This window comes from Rhincodon typus, chromosome 36 (genome assembly GCF_021869965.1).
Source record: "Rhincodon typus isolate 14 chromosome 36, sRhiTyp1.1, whole genome shotgun sequence".
Taxonomy (NCBI): Eukaryota; Metazoa; Chordata; class Chondrichthyes; order Orectolobiformes; family Rhincodontidae; genus Rhincodon; species Rhincodon typus.
In genome coordinates this window covers 10858211-10872385 of record NC_063367.1, presented here as the reverse complement: position 1 = coordinate 10872385, position 14175 = coordinate 10858211, and the positions used below count along the sequence as shown (strand labels likewise).

The 14175-nt window shown below is 43.4% G+C and overlaps 1 long non-coding RNA gene and 1 other non-coding gene across 2 annotated transcripts in view; both read left to right on the top strand.

The window, feature by feature from the left end:
- Window positions 1–14175, top strand: part of LOC125487105 — a 32834-nt gene that overhangs the window by 10767 nt on the left and 7892 nt on the right. Inside the window, exon 3 of the long non-coding RNA XR_007265651.1 lies at window positions 715–813. This is a non-coding gene — a long non-coding RNA (uncharacterized LOC125487105). The remainder of the gene's footprint in view (window positions 1–714; window positions 814–14175) is intronic.
- LOC125487116 lies at window positions 4549–4650 on the top strand. The gene has a single exon (XR_007265659.1). It is a non-coding gene; the product is annotated as a U6 spliceosomal RNA (small nuclear RNA).

Here is a 14175-nt window from a genome sequence, read left to right as displayed (position 1 = left end):
TACCATCCTTATGTGGTCTGGTCTACATGTGACTCCAGACCCACAGCAGTGTGGTTGACTTTCAACATTTCGGGACAGGTAATAAATGCTGACTCAGCTAATGAATTAATACTTTTTAAAAAAACAGGCTAAATATATGTTTGGTCTCATGTTAAACTACTGACATATGTTGAAAATGTTATTAGCGTACTTCAGAATATAAAACAGAGCTTATACACAATTATAGAATCCCTTAGGATAGTTGGCCATTCAACCTGTCAAGTCCATACCAACCCTCTGAGGAGCATCCCACCCAGAGACACCTCCGACCCCATCCCAGTAATCATGAATTCACCACAGCTAATCCACCTAGCCTGCACATTATGGGACAATTTAGCACGGCCAATTCGCCTAACCTGCTCACCTTTGTACTGTGGGAGGAAACTGGAGCACTCAGGGGAAACCCATACAGACACGGGGAGAATGTGCAAACTCCACACAGTCACCCAAAGGTGGAATCGAGCCCAGGTCTCTGTCCGTGGGAGGCAGCAGTGCTAACCACTGAGCCAATGTGCCATCTGAAATCAAATCCTAAGGAAATTACCTTTCTTCATAAAGTCCACTTGCACTTCATAAGAATTTTCAAAGTAACTTTTGAAGTCTCACACCATTGTTTATTCATGGAAATCACATAACAAAAATGTAACTGTAAACGTTCTCTTTTCATTACAACAGAATCGGGTACCATACAAAAACTTCACAATGCAGAAGAAAAATCAACAGCTGGTTTCAGAAAAGCGAGATTAAAGAGAAGAAAGGAAGTCATTAAAAAATGTAAGAAGTAGTGACAGTGGGTCCTCCTACACCTCAGAAGCTCTCAAACTCTCAGATCTTTTGTGTGGGGACAGAACTATATTTAAGAATGAAGAAGATTTTCAATAAATGTAACTCAACAGCAGCACAAATGATTGAAGAAATTCACAAGTAGTTATATTTCAATGAATTCCAGCCATGGGTAAAATTCATGCTCATTTCCTTAACAGAAGAATAGCACGACTCCTCTTGCACACCATAGTTACATGAAAACTTTGCAGGAATGTCTATGCCCCATTTCTTGAGGAGGAAGAAAAGTTTGAACCCAAAATCAAACTCAGAGATAAACATGATGCCACTAATCCAGTGCTGACATCTTATTGTAGGATAGTCAGGTCTAATTGGTCAAATACAGTAAGTAATTTGTACAGAATAAGGTCCTACAAATAAACAATGGGATGAATGAAAGGCCAATTAATTGGTTTCGTGAACAATCAGCAATTGTTAAATTGAGAGAACACTTCTTCGGAAAAATATTTTGGGATCCTTTAATTGTCCCATGTGTGCCATTAATGGTCTGAAGTTACATTCTTTCTAAAACACAGCACCTTCAACAATACACCTCTCCCTCAGTACTGAAACGCTTGCATAGATGAATGGAGCAGTGACAGGTATGAAGCTTGAACTAGTTTTCTTTAAAAAAAACATTCAACAAAAGAGCTGAAGAAAGGACCTTCCAGTCAAGGCCATGTGAAATTCAAACATCAATAAAATGCGTTTTGTAAGGAGTGCTCCCTGATGTCCTGACCAATATTTATCACTCAGAACATCAGAAAAGGATAAGGTGAATAACCAAGAGATAGTAAGAACTGCCGATGCTGGTGTCAGAGATAACACAGTGTGGAGCTGGAGGAACACAGCAGGCCAGGCAGCATCACAGGAACAGGAAAGTTGACATTCTGGGTCAGGTAATTTCAGAATTTCTGAAGAAGGGTCCCGACCCGAAATGTCAACTTTCCTGCTCCTATGGTGCTGCCTGGCCTGCTGTGTTCCTCCAGCTCCACACTAGGTAAATAGCCAAGATCTTTTTTACCCTGGGGTGGGGGAGTCCAAAACTAGGGGACATGGGTTTAAGGTTGGGGGGGAAAGATTTAAAAGGGACCAAAGGGACAACTGCTTCACACAGAAGGCGTTGCGTGTATGGAATAGCTGCCAGAGGAAGTGATGGTACAATTACAAGATTTAAGAGACATCTAGATGGGCACGTGAATAGAAAGGATTTAGAAGGATATGCTGGCAAGTCGGAGTAGGTCAGTTTAGGATATCTGGTTGGCAAGGACAAGTTGAACCGAAGGATCTGTTTCCGTGCTGTACAATGCTATGGCTCTGTGATAGAATTAACCAGCATCTTTTTCTTGACTTCTCTGGCAAAAGGCACTGTGATTTCTACCACCAATTAGGGAAAGGAAACAAGAATTCATCCCAGCCAGAATGGGGATTGAACTGCGTGCCAACCACTCCACTGCTCTAATTCCATTTTCCCGCACTTGGCCCATAGCTTTGCATGCCTTGTTAGAAACCAGCAGAACTAAGTATCCGAGTCTGAATCTCACCCCTGTAAGAACAAACTTGAGTAATTCACCACCTAGGTCCATATTACACAACCTTTTCTCTTATTATTATTTTTCTCTCTATTTATACATTTTTGCCAATTCACTAATCTAAAACTTGCAAAATTGTGAGTAAGATTTGAGGGTGTGATAAAGAAAGGAAGCTGACGCACGCTTTGTGGACCTGAAACTACAACAGTTGGTGTTCATCTGGGAATGCCAATAATGTTTTCCTTTTGCCAAGGTTGTGCACATGATGCCTCGACAAATATCAGCAATCTGCGAGTAATTAGAGGCATAAGACACCCCCTAATCAGCAGGCTTGAAGCCACGAAGCTAATAACTTGACAGTTCTGAGCTGCGCTGCAGTTCCTTAGAGATAAGTGCTTTTGCTTTAAAGAACCCGAATTTCTTTGACTGAGGTAAAGGTTAAGGCTCTCAATTCTACATTTGATCATGTTCAGCAAAGGCAAACAAAAACATAAGGCATGGGAGTCGCTATAATTCACTGTCAGTCATGGCTTTGCATTTTGGGTTTGAATCAACATCAGTGAAGTGAGACAATTGATTAGGATTGATGTTTAAATGCACATTAACATCTTCAGAATTAACAGCCTTGGAATGATCATGTGTAGCTGTAACGTCAAATGGTGTATCTACCACAACATCTTTTCTAAGCATGATGGGAAATGCCACCAGGGTAACATGGTGGCTCAGTGATTAGCACTGCTGCCTCACAGCGCCAGGGACCCGGGTTTGATTCCACCCTCAGGCAACTGTCTGTGTGGAGTTTGCACTTTCTCCCCGTGTCTGCGTGGGTTTCCTCCGGGTGCTCCGGTTTCCTCCCACAGTCCAGGCTATGTTAATTGGTCATGCTAAATTGCCTGTAGTGTCCAGGAATGTGCAGGTTAGGTGGATTGTCCATGGGGAATGCAGGGTTACAGGGATAATGTAGGGAGGTGGGTCTGAGTGGGATGGTCTTCAAAGGGTCAGTGTGGACTCAATGGGCCAAATGGCTTCCTTTGCCATTGTAGGGATTCTATGTAGTCAATAATGCAGGAGTGATAGGATATGGAACCAATTCTTTAGGAACCTCAATAAGTTTATATTTTGAACTTAAGGATGTTGACAGCTAAATCAACAATTTCAGAGTGAACAAGTAGGAAACAATTATTTGCTCATAGTAATAACTAATATTATGTAGTTAATGAGACCATGAAAGGGACACTTGCAGAGCATGCGTAACCTTGTTTAATGATAAAGATATGTAAAGTAAGTGCTAAGATAACTGAAGACAATTGAACTGTAAAAGAAATTGGAATGAAATGAAATAATGAAGACTATAAATTGCCGTGCAGTGGAGTGGGCTTAGTGAACTTTTACTGACTATGTTTCCTAGCAAATGCTTGTAGAATGAAGTCTGTAATTGCTGAACCCAAGAATCAAAGTGGTTTTTAAAGCATTGTGTTCAGATTAAAACTAATCTGTTATCACACAGCAATGCTGTGGGTTACAGCTTCGCAACACAACTTGTATTTATGTGTGCCACCTTTGATATAATGAAATGGTCCAAGGAATGTTGCATGAGCTTTACAAAGTAATGTATAATGCTGAGCCTCATAAGTAGATAGTAGAGGTCAAAGAGGTGGGTTTTAAGGAAGATCTTAAAGAAGGAAAGTGAGGGAGAAGGGGTAAGGTCAAGAGAGTGAATTCCAGAGTTTAGGGAACAAAAAAATGCTAGAAATTACAGGACGTCAGGCAGCATTCTTGGAGATAGAGTAAGTTAACATTTTGAGCCGCTCTGATGAAGAATCATCTAGACTTGAAACTCTCTCTCCGCAGATGCTACCTGACCTACTGTGATCTTCAGTACAGATTCCAGCATCTCCTTCAGAGCTTAGGGTCTAGGCAACTACCCATGGTGGAGAGAAACAGTGGAAAAAGACAGAATTAGAGCAGCACAGATATCTCGTTGGATTTTGGGTCAAGGAGATAGGAAGGGTGATGTATGTAGCAGGATTCTAAACAAGGTTGGAAGTGTTAAAATCAAGATGTTGCTTAGCAAGCAACCATGGGCAGTGACCACAGTTGTGATGGATGATGGGGGCTTTGCTGCAAGTTAGAACCGAACAGTAGAGTTCCGATGGCTTTTCCCATCAGCAGCACTTATACTAAAGCTGGAACAAGAAGAATTGCATGACCCCTATGCAAGGACGACATGCAAATTCATGAAGGGTCCCATTTTTTTGCGGAATTGGTTAGATTGGCCTGCTGATTTGTGATAGCAACAGTGTGGGTTCAGTTCTTACACTGGCTGAGGTTACCATGAAGGACTCTCCTTCTCAACCTCTCCCCTCGCCTGAGGAACGGTGACCCTCAGGTTAAACCACCATTAGTCATCTCTCTCTAATGAGAGAACAGCCCAATGATTGGGTAGGACTATGGTGACTTTACCTTTCCCATTGAAAAAGGTGACTTTTTTTAAAAATTATTTGTTCATGTGATGTCTGCATCGCTGGCCAGGTCAGCATTTTTTGCCCATCCCACATTGCCCAGAGGGCAGCTCACAGAAGTGTTACGACGCAAGAGAAGGCCATTCACTCCGCCATGCCTGTGATAGCTCTTCCAACAAGTATCATTATCTAGAGTTTTTTCCCATTACTCTTGTACACTCTTCCTATCGAAATAATCATCCAATTCCCTCTTGAATGCTCCAATTGAACCTGATCCCACCACATTTCCAGGGAATGCATTCCAATACTAACTACTCACTAAGTGAAATGATTTTCTCGCGCTACACCCACTTTTCTTTTGCAACATCTCTTTCCATCTATGCCCTCTTGCTCATTTTTTTTTTGCGTTTAGAAGTGAGAACAACTTGTTTGTTTCTATTCTATCCATCTCGCCCCGATTCTGAAAACCCTTATCGAATCTCTTCTTCAAGGACAACTCCAATTCCTTCAATCTATTGTCAAAGCTGATGTTTGTCATTCCTGGAGACATTCTTGTGAATTGCTTCTGCACTGAATCAGTTAAGAGCCAACCGCATTGCTTTGGGTCTGGAGTCACGTGTAGACCAGCCCAGATAAAGCTGGCAGATTTCTTTTTCTGTAGGAAATTAGTGAATCAGATGAATTTTTATGATAATTAACAAGGGCACATGGTCACCATTAATACAGGTCTTCGCTGAATCCAAACTTCACTGAATGCCATGATGTGATTCAAACCCTCTCTCCCAGAAAATTGGTCTGGGTGATAGGCATTACCACTACATCAGTGCCTTCCAGTACGTGATACATAACCAGCTGGTTAAATCTCCAGCTCTTTATTTGGGTTAATTTCTTTTCTTTTAGCTTCTCTTGGAATCTGGGGTCTGTTGGCAAGCATTTGTTTTCCATTCCAAATTGTACTTCACCTTGAGAGGTTTGCTAGGTACATTTCATTGGAAACAGAGGCCGGGACTTTTTCCACTGAAGCACAGGAGATTGAGAGATGACCTTGCAGACCTTTATAAAATAATGAGGGGTATAGTCAAGGTGAATGGCAGGGTGAGAGATCTCAAGAGTAGGAACCATATTTTTAAGTTGACAGGAGAAACATTTAAAAAAGACATGGGGGCAATTTATTTTCACTCAGAGAGTGGTTCGTGTGTGGAATGAACTGCTAGAGGAAGTGGCAGATGTGGATACAGTTACAACGTTTAAAAGACATTTAGATAATTATCTGAAAAGGAAGGGTTTGGAGGGATATGGCCAAGCACAGTGAGGTAGGACTAGTTTAGTTTGAGATTATGGTTGGCACAGACTTGTTAGACCAAAGGGTCTGTTTCCATGCTGTATGACTCTAAGACTCAGCCATATTGCTGTTGTTTGATTTTATTTTATTTTAATTTCAGTTTGGTTTTATTGTCACGTGTACTCAAGTACAGCAGCACAGTGAAAAGTGTATAGTGTCGCCACACAAGACGCCATCTTAAGTACCTAGGTACAGAATCTTAAGAACAAGTTAGAAAGAAAGAACAAAGTTAAAAGTTATTTGTAGGACATGGGCAAGGATGGTAGGTTTCCTTCTCTAAAAGACATTAATGAACAAGGTGAGTTTTTAAACAATGAATCAGTGATAGGTTCATGATCAGCACCATTAGGATTAACTTTATATTCCAGATGTATGCATCGAATTTAAATTCATCTATGGTGAGATTTGAACCCATATTCCCAGAGCAATAGCCTATGGATTTCTTACCCAGTGATAGCACCAAAATGTTACCATTCCCCCTGAATAATATTTGTGTGTAAGTAGTTAATCCTTCGTCGTTGGCAGCTCAATTCAAAAACTATTCCATCTCCACAATATTTCAACAAAAAAATTGTAACAAACTGGGTTCCCTCTGTAACACTTGCCTTTATATAGCACCTTTAACCGACAAATTGCTCCACCCCCGACACATTTCACAGACTCAGCATTATTGTTTCTAACTCAGAACATGGGAGGTGGGTAAAGCCCCAACCCAGCAAATTATGAAATTGAATCCCATTGTTCATTAAAAATTGGGCATAAAAGATTAAAAACCGACCAACTCAGTGATGTTTCTTTTAAATATGGAAACTACCATTTCCATCCAGTCTGACCTAAACTGTTGTCCCACTTTCTCAACATAGGTCATGCTTAATGCCCGCAGATGTGAGCTCGAGAGCCTTTGGGTTGCCGGGGTAATTAGAATGGACAATATTTTCTGACGTATCACTCATATTCCAAAAAGAAATGATACAAGCCTTAAACCATGGCTTCCCAAAATGAAGGTGTTGGGGAGGGGATTTGTGACCCTAAGATGAAGATCTAATGCACAATGACCTCTGTAGAGATTTGACTGACTTACTACAACTATGTAGTTCGATCACATTTGGAATACTGCGTACAGTTCTGGTCGCAACATTACCAAAAGGATGTGGATGCTTTGGAGAGAGTGCAGAGGAGGTTCACCAGGATGTTGCCTGGTATGGAGGGCGCTAGCTATGAAGAGAGGTTGAGTAGATTAGGATTATTTACATTAGAAAGACGGGACCTGATTGAGGTCTACAAAATCATGAGAGGTATAGATAGGGTGGATAGCAAGAAGCTTTTTCCTAGATTGGGGGACTCAATTACTAGGGGTCATGATTTCAAGGTGAGAGGGGAAAAGTTTAAGGGAGATATGCATGGAAAGTTCTTTACACAGAGGGTGGTGTGTGCCTGGAGCGGAGGTGGTAGAGGCGGACATGATAGCGTCATTTAAGATGTATCTAGACAGATACATGAAGGTGCAGGGAGCAGAGGGATACAGATCCTTGGAAAATAGGCGACAGGTTTAGATAAAGAATCTGGATCGGCACAGGCTTGGAGGGCCGAAGGGCCTGTTCCTGTGCTGTAATTTTCTTTGTTCTTTCTTTGTTATGCCCCAACTCCGACAGATGCCTCCCAGTCTCAGAGCAGCCCCCACCTCACACCAACCTCTCCCTACTCAAAGAGGGACCCAAAAATGATCAAGCCTCAAAATGGGATTGCAGCAGGAGTAAATTTAGGAAGAACTGCCTGAATCATAAGCAAATGTTTTACTCAGCGGTATAAATGCTAATAGTTTTTCTCTAGAGTCCTTTGTTTTGGAGTGCGTCTGGGCAGCACACTTTTAAAACGGCTCAACTGTACTGCGATTGTAAAGATTTCAGTCAAGATTGTTATCATTGATTGTGCAGTTTTGCACCAGAGGGGAATACAACTGAATAGCTTGCTGATCCAGAGAGTTGAAACAGGCACGATGGACTAAAGTGTTATTTGCAAGCTGTACCTCCCAAATGTGAATCTGAGGACAGTCAACCAGTTGATTATTGCAAGGAAATGACCACAGGAGAGCAAAGCTACTATTGATGTCAAATTTATCACTACAGTCTCCTTTGTGTAATGTTGCAGAGGTAATGAATCTCGGCATGAGGTGAAGCATTTGTAAAGCAGGCAAAAACAGTAGCATCATTAACTTTCACATTATTTAGAGCACCATATTTTTCATTTGGCATTCTTTTCCGCAGTTATCTTGCTGTACTGTTGAGTCATCAGTTGAGCTGCTTTCAATATCTTCTAAAAGTCAGGTGATGGTGCAAAACACCACACACTGAGGCAATGGACATCCATAGAATATTGAGACAGTCACCACTGAGCTGCTGTGGTCATGTAGCCCAAATGCCTGGCACTTGCTTGCTGAAGGAATCCGCTGTGGAGAGGTTCATTCTAGGATGTGCTTTCACGATATCACTGCCTTCCAATATGTGACATATGATCAGCTAGATTAATCACCAGCTCCTCATTCAGGTCAATTTCTTTTTAATTAATTTTTCTTGAAAAAGAAAAAAAAGAAGACATTCTGGTTGCCTCACTGAAGAGCTTTGGAATCAAATCCAAAGTGTGGGAGATGTTTGCATGGGATCACCAGTTGATTATTGCAAGGAAACTACTGCAGGACAGCAAAGCTACAAAGCTATTGTGCTTTAAGAGGGATTTGTCCTGTGCTATTTCTCTTGCAGAGAGGTATCCCCACAGTGGTGACTGAATGTCTGCTTCAGAAGTAGTGGGTAAACAGCTTTGAGATCCCTAAGCATTTATTTAATGACACAAAAGACGCATGATTGGGTGGAGTTAGGCTCACACAGACCCAGGTTTTTAGGTTTCAGTTGGGGTTTGGAGTTAGATATTGAAGCTGATAGATACAGCTCTCTCTCTATCTCTCTCTCTCTCCCTCTCTCTCTAGTTGTTTCTCTGCTGCTAGATTGTTTCTTTCAGTGTTCCTTCTCCTGTACCGAAGAAAAGGTAGCACATGAGGAAAACCTGTTTTGCTGAATTTGCCTTTGCCAAGGGTGTGTTTATGAGATAACAAGGTGTAGAGCTGGATGAACACAGCAGGCCAAGCAGCATCATAGGAGCAGGAAAGCTGACGTTTCGGGCCTAGACCCTTCATCAGAAATGGGGGAGGGGAAGGAGGTTCTGAAATAAATAGGGAGACAGGGGGAGGCAGATAGAAGATGGATAGAGGAGAAGATAGGTGGAGAGGAAACAGACAGGTCAAAGAGGCGGGGATGGAGCCAGTAAAGGTGAGTGTAGGCGGGGAGTTAGGGAGGGGATAGGTCAGTCCAGGGAGGACGGACAGGTCAAGGGGACGGGATGAGGTTAGTAGGTAGGAAATGGGGGTGTGGCTTGAGGTGGGAGGAGGGGATAGGTGGGAGGAAGAACAGGTTAGGGAGGCGGGGACGAGCTGGACTGGTTTTGGGATGCAGTAGGGGGAGGGGAGATTTTGAAGCTTGTGAAATCCACATTGATACCATTGGGCTGCAGGGTTCCCAAGCGGAATATTTTTGCTGTTCCTGCAACCGTTGGGTAGCATCGTTGTGGCACTGCAGGAGGCCCAGGATGGACATGTCGTCTGAGGAATGGGAGAGGGAGTTGAAATGGTTCGCGACTGGGAGGTGCAGTTGTTTATTGTGAACCGAGCATAGGTGTTCTGCAAAGCGGTCCCCGAGCCTTCGCTTGGTTTCCCCGATGTAGAGGAGGCCACAACGGGAACAACGGATGCAGTATACCACATTAGCAGATGTGCAGGTGAACATCTGCTTGATGTGGAAAGTCTTCTTGGGGCCTGGGATGGGGGTGAGGGGGGAGGTGTGGGTGGAGGTATGGGGGCAGGTGTAGCACTTCCTGCGGTTGCAGGGAAAAGTGCTGGGTGAGGTGGGGCTGGAGGGGAGTGTGGAGCAGACAAGGGAGTCATGGAGAAAGTGGTCCCTCCGGAAAGCAGATAAGGGTGGGGAGGGAAAAATGTCTTTGGTGGTGGGGTCGGATTGCAGATGGCGGAAGTGTCGGAGGATGATGCGTTGGATCCGGAGGTTGGTGGGGTGGTACGTGAGGACAAGGGGGATTCTGTTTTGGTTGTTATTGCGGGGACGGGGTGTGAGGGATGAGTTGCGGGAAATGCGGGAGACACGGTCGAGGACGTTCTTGACCACTGAGGGGGGGAAGTTGCGGTCCTTGAAAAACGAGGACATCTGAGATGCATGGGAGTGGAATGCCTCATCCTGGGAGCAGATGCGGCGGAGGCAAAGGAATTGGGAATAGGGGATGGCATTTTTGCAGGAAGGTGGGTGGGAGGAGGTGTATTCTAGGTAGCTGTGGGAGTCGGTGGGCTTGAAATGAATATCGGTTTCTATGTGGTTGCCCGAGATGGAGACAGAGAGGTCCAGGAAGATGAGAGAGGTATTAGAGATGGTCCAGGTGAACTTAAGGTTGGGGTGGAAGGTGTTGGTGAAGTGGATGAACTGTTCGAGCTCCTCGTGGGAGCACGAGGCGGCGCCGATACAGTCATCAATGTAACGGAGGAAGAGGTGGGGTTTAGGGCCAGTGTAGCTACGGAAGAGGGATTGTTCCACGTAACCTACAAAGAGGCAGGCATAGCTTGGGCCCATGCGGGTACCCATGGCCACCCCCTTTGTCTGTAGGAAGTGGGAGGAATTGAAAGAGAAGTTGTTGAGGGTGAGGACGAGTTCGGCTAAGCGGATGAGGGTGTCAGTGGAGGGGGACTGGTCGGGCCTGTGGGACAGGAAGAAACAGAGGGCCTTTAGGCCGTCTGTATGGGGAATGCAGGTGTATAGGGACTGGACGTCCATGGTGAAGATGAGGTGTTGGGGACTGGGGAATTGGAAGTTCTGGAGGAGGTGGAGGGTGTGGGTGGTGTCACGGACGTAGGTAGGGAGTTCCTGGACCAAGGGGGAGAAAATGGAGTCCAGATAGTTGGAGATAAGTTCGGTGGGGCAGGAGCAGGCGGAGACAATGGGTCGATCAGGGCATTCAGGTTTGTGGAGTTTAGTACGGAGATAGAAGCGGGCGCTGCGGGGTTGGGGAATGATGAGGTTGGAGGCCATGGGTGGGACATCACCTGAGGTGATGAGGTTGTGGATGGTTTGGGAGGTGATGGTTTGGTGCTCGGGGGTCAGGTCATGATCAAGGAGGCGGTAGGAGGATGTGTCGGAGAGTTGGCGTCTGGCCTCGGCGATGTAGATCTGTGCCTCCCTTGTCTGCGGGTTTTATAGTGAGGTTAGGGTTGGAGCGGAGGGCTGCACGTTCTGTGGGGGAGAGGTTGGAGTGAGTGAGAGGGGTGGAGAGGTTGAGGCGATTGATGTCTCGACAGCAGTTGGAGATGAAGAGGTCGAGGGAGGGTAGGAGGCCTTGGGGTGGTGTCCAGGAGGAGGGGGTGTGTTGGAGGCAGGAGAAGGGGTCAGTAGAGGGAGGGTTAGGTTCACGGTTGAAGAAGTAAGCGTGGAGGCGGAGGCGGCGGAAAAACTGCTCTATGTCCAAACGTGAGCGGTATTCGTTGATGTGTGGGTGGAGGGGGACAAAGGTGAGCCCTTTACTGAGGACTGACCATTCATCCTCAGTAAGGGGGAGGTCTGGGGGGATGGTGAAGACTCGGCAGGGCTGAGTGTTGCTGTCTCCTCTGGATTTGCTGGCTGTGGAGGTGGAACAAGTTGATGAGTAGCTTTTAAATGGTATACTGTTTTGTTAAGCATTTCGATAGAGCTAAAGTTATTCCAATTTTTTTTTGTTTGTATTTTAACTGTTGTAAGAATAAAGTTTTGCTTAAAGTCTTGTTGTTCGACCAATCGAATCTCATCTGAAACACACCACCTTACACTTGCCGTTAAATAAAATAAAACATTTGGGTCAAGGTTATCTCTGTTATATTTTGAAGGAGTTAGTTCTGGTCCATGACAAGTATAATATCCAATTGTATCATAAGGTATTTGTATCTTTTAGCTGTTATTGCATCTGCTAGCTGAAAACTTGCACTGTGCAATTATTAAAATACTTACACCGTCCAAATTTCCCTTTCAGTTCCTCTTGTTGCTGACACTATCTATTTTCCCTTTCCATCAGCAGTAAGGGCTGCAAAATTTGGGCTATTGTGACAAATAGCATCAGAACAAACACTGAAAGAAAGTATGAAATAAAGGATACTATCCAAATAGATGTGAAAACCTCCTTCTATTATTGTACAATTCTGTCATTTGGTGCTACAGCCAAAGATTTTTCATATCCTAGTCAACATATCATTTTGCAATATTCTTCCTGTGTCTCAAGTGCAAAGCACATGTTCAGTGAAAATATGGCTATCAGCACTCAATGGATTTTGTTAAAGAATGCAGATGTTGAGGGCTGAATGGATAATAGGTTGTTACTATTCATTCACAAAAGCTCAAGAGTTCCAACTTAAGCATTATAAAACAGAATTTATTATCATTGTTGTGTTAATGTTATGAATGGCCAAAAATAATTGCACAGGATAACTGAGTAACTCTTCAGCTCAATAGTCTCCTTCCCAATCAATATTAGACCACACAACCATGCTAAATTATGTAACATTGATTGAAGGCAGAGTAGAGTTGAAAATTTGAATTGGTGCAAAATTTTGAATGCTACCCTGAGGTGACTAAATCCTGGGGAAGCCATAACCTACATTTGGAGCTAAGATGCATCCATCAGGATGCAGTGGCAAGTTGAGATAATATTTATTATAAAACTGGCTAAAATCCAGCTCACATTTGTCAGTATAAATTGATCAAGTATTTAAGGTAGCCTAGAATTTAAACAATGCTAAAGAGAAACATGAAATGAAAACATTTCAGCTCAAGGTGTATAACTTTGAGTGTGGGCCTCTTTTTAACAATAACTTAAGTCACATTTTCAGAGCTACTGCTAGCTGATCCAGATTTAATCAACACCTGTTTGCGTCAGAATTTGATTTTAATTTTAGTTTTATTTTCTTCTCCCTCCCCATCACCTCCAATCTGGAGAGGAGCAGGGACCTCAGTGTCCTCGGAAATGTTTTGATGGACAGTTGACCATGAGATCCTAGTGAGGTCAGATGCAATGCCCCCCCACCCCAGAAGGCCCACAGCCATTGCCCATTGCCATGGTCACTTTGATAGTCACTTTAGCTCTGACAATACAACCAACTATGGTAAAGGTGCCCTCTGCCGGGGCATGCATCTATTCTAAAATCTGGACTGGTGACACCAAAACTCAAGAAACTAATTCGTTGCTGGAATATCCAATCTGGAGATTACCATCATCTTCATTTTATCCCTTGCCCCTTATCCAACAGCTTTGATTTGATTTATTATTGTCACTTGTACCGAGATACAGTGAAAAGTACTGATTTGTGTGCTAACCAGACAAATCATACCTTACATCACTACATCAGGGTAATAGAACAGATCTGTGGCAGTGGCATCAAGCTGAGGTCTCCTGGTGAGAGAGCTAAACAGAGGACCCATCAATGACATTGAACTTTTAACTTATTCCTTATTTTCCTACATTATATTAAGAAAGACTTTAACACTAACTATTATTTCTTTATTTTTCTACTTGTTCTATGAAGATCAAGCTTAACTCTTTAACATTGTTTCTCTTACTACTTTGTACATAAGTAATTTTGTACCTCAATACCTTGGTAACTAAGATGGTGCCGTGTATGGTGACATTATACACTTTTCACTGTACTCCTGTACTTCTTTGCTTGAGTACATGTGACAATCAAATCTAAAATTCAAATCTTGAATATAGTGTTACAGCTACAGACAGGTGCGGAGAAAGATCAACTCCAGTATATGAGAGGTTCATTTGTGAGTCTGATAACAGTTGGGAAGAAGCTGTTCTTAAATCTGGATGAACACAGCAGGCCAAGCAGCATCATAGGAGCAGA